Source organism: Canis lupus, chromosome X, assembly GCF_048164855.1.
Source record: "Canis lupus baileyi chromosome X, mCanLup2.hap1, whole genome shotgun sequence".
NCBI lineage: Eukaryota > Metazoa > Chordata > Mammalia > Carnivora > Canidae > Canis > Canis lupus.
Genome location: NC_132876.1, coordinates 118,225,707 through 118,228,708, shown reverse-complemented (window position 1 = coordinate 118,228,708; position 3,002 = coordinate 118,225,707). Strand labels below are relative to the sequence as shown.

The following is a 3,002-nucleotide window of genomic DNA, read 5'->3' as shown; positions in this document are numbered from 1 at the left end:
GAACACAAAATCTACAGATACACAGAAAATGACTGACATTAGCATCTTTTCCACAGGGCTTGCTTCAAAGAACAGCATCCACCGAAAAAGAAGGATGGGAGTGATTTCTACTGGGAGCTAATTTTATTTTATTTTGTTTGTTTATAACAAAGAGGTGTTGTTTAAAAGAGGCGATTTAAAAGGAAAAATGTGGTAAAATTATAGAAAGACTAAGCTGAAAAGGAATTTTCTGAGGTTTAGCCAATTTCCTCAATTCAAGTCACTCAATTGAATTGGCTCAATTCCATTAAATAAAAACAGTTACCCAGCGTCTAGAGTATATCAACCTTAGGGATGCAATGACAAGTAAGATTCAGTCTGCCAGCAAATATCTCAGTCCTCGTGTGAAGAAACTTGACCTGGAGATCTGAAGTGACTCATGTAAGTCCTACAACTAGTCCGTGGGGAATGCGGGACTGACGCTCCTGCCTCACACCTCCTGATTCAGCAATGGGCCACAGATAGGCTATCGCTTCCCTACGCCAAATCAGAGCTATCACCAGAGAACTCACCCAACTAGTCAGATGCTTCATCTATGTGATGCTCAAAAGAAACCAGCAAAACGAGGTACTAAATATGAGAGGTGAGATTTTATAAGAAGGGAGGAAAGACAAAGGGAATAACAAGGCTTTAGAAAACTTTTCAAGTTCCCTATCAATTTCTTAAGATATTGTTTTTATAGTCTTTGCTGTTTAATGATGATAATCTTTGCTGTCATTGGAGTCAGGCATATCTGATAATCAGTGAATTTCCTGGCTGGGAGGAATTGTGGGTCTCAGCAATAGTTATAGTAATAATAACAGTAGCCATAATATGAGCAGACAATCCTTTTTGAGTGCTTACTATGTGCCATCGACTATTGTAAGGGGCATATTCAAATATATTCAAATATATTTCAAAATAACTCATTTAAGTCTAAAAATAAAACTATGAGATGAGTATTATAATTATCTCCATGTAAGCATTAGCTCTTGCCACACTTAATGCTGTGTAAAAAACCTCTCCCAAATTCAGTGGCTTATAACCACCATCACTTATTATTGCTCTTGAGTGTATGGGTCAACTGGTGGTTCTACTGGTCTTGGCTGGGCTTGCTCATTCATCTACAGTCAGCTGCAGGTCCCCTGGGCAGGAGATCTGGGATGGCCTTTGCTGGGTTGACTCCACTACATGCTAACCTTCCTCCATATGTCTCTCAGATCCTTTCAGCAGGTTAGCTCAGGCATTTTCCCATAGTAGAGACAGGGGTGCATGAGCAATTAATAGGACAAGAAGAAATGCACAAGCAATTTTGAAGCTTGCTTGCATCCTGCTTGCTTGAGGTCAGGGGTAGCATTGGGATCATCATTACAAACATCTACAGCAGAAGTTAAGTAACTTGTTCTTCTAATTAGGATATGTGCTCACCTGTGTGTAACAGAGTCCAAAACAGCAGCAGATTATTACTAGTAGTCCCAAGATAGGCAGTCCAGGCTTGTATGTTTGGTGTGCTCTACAAGGCCTCCAGGTTTCTTTTATCGAGTTTCTCTGCCTTCCTCTCAAATAGTGTACTCGCTGCAGTGTCTAAGATTGGTCATCACTTCAACCTGTTCCAAAGTAAAGATGGCTATCAAGAAGGGAAGAAAAGTATGCCTTCCCTCCTCCTTACAGATATGAGTAGAAATCTCAGGATTTCTACTTCTGGTAATATGAGCTAGGTGATATGAACCAATCCTCCTGCAACTAAGAAAGTTAAAACCTAAGAAGCATCCAAGAGCCAATAAGATATTGAGAAATTATTGGCCTGACATTCTAGAGAGGCTGCTAACTCAGAGGAGATGAGCAAAGCACTTAGAGCTGCCTTTGTCTTGGGGGATGCTTTGTTGTCCTTCTGGTGACCCCAAGGGACTAAAAAAAACAAAGACCTAAATCCTGTTTCGGCTGGGCAGCAAAGGGATTTGCCCTAGAAGTAATAGTAAACTGGAGGTAAACTGACACTTGCCTCATCAAAAGCCAGCTTTGCAAAACTATGATTTTCCCTCAGAAAATCTCATATCTAAACTTTAAATCAAGGTGATACTAAATTGCAAGCACTAGCCCCAGTTACCTAGCAGAGATAAACATAACTAAGAAAATATCACCTTAGTCCTCAAATTATTCCTACACATAATACTTCCGATATAATAACAAACACATGACCAAAGTTAACTAGACAGCAAGGAGACAAGACCAAATGGGCAAGAACTAACAGAAACAACAGACAGTAGAAACAGATCTGTAGACCACAATGATTGGACTTGTCATATACAGACTGTAGAACAGTAAAGATTATTATCATTAAACAGTGAAGAATATAAAAACAAAATCTTAAGAAAATTGACAGGGAACTGGAAGATATAAAAATCGATGTAACAATTTTGTAAAAGAACCAAGTAGAAATTCTACACTTGATCTTAGCCAAAAGGCCAAGAAGCAATGCCAAGTAGGAATTCTAGATTTGAAAAATACCACAACAGAAAATAACAAGATTAACAACAGATTGAGAATAAGCCCAAAGAAACAGTGCTAGATGAAGCACAAGCCAAAGGATGAGACTCAGAAGAGCCAGAAGATAGTGATAGAGCTGAATATATGTTTAATTGCAGTCCCATGAACAGAGGAGAGGGAGAGGGAAGTTGTGAGATTGAGAGAGAAGTAATTTTGAAGTGATGAAGGCCAAGAAACTTCAGAAACGATGGAAGACAGCAATACACAGAGGCACACTGCATCCCAAACAGAACTTTTAAAAATACACATGTAACAGAGCTTATTAAACTTTAGAAAGCAGAATTAAGCAATCTTATCCCTTTTGTTCTCATTGTCCAGATCTTGGTCATGTAGCTACAACTACCTGCAGGAGAGGGTGGAAAATGTGAGGTTTTACTCCATTGTTTATTCAGATGTATATGCTCTGACAAACACTGCAAGTCTATTACCATGAGAGA

At 39.0% G+C, this 3,002-nt stretch overlaps 1 pseudogene; it reads right to left on the bottom strand.

The window, feature by feature from the left end:
• Positions 1-2,400: 2,400 nt before the first annotated feature.
• On the bottom strand, positions 2,401-2,495 carry LOC140628898 (U2 spliceosomal RNA; annotated as a pseudogene).
• Positions 2,496-3,002: the final 507 nt, after the last annotated feature.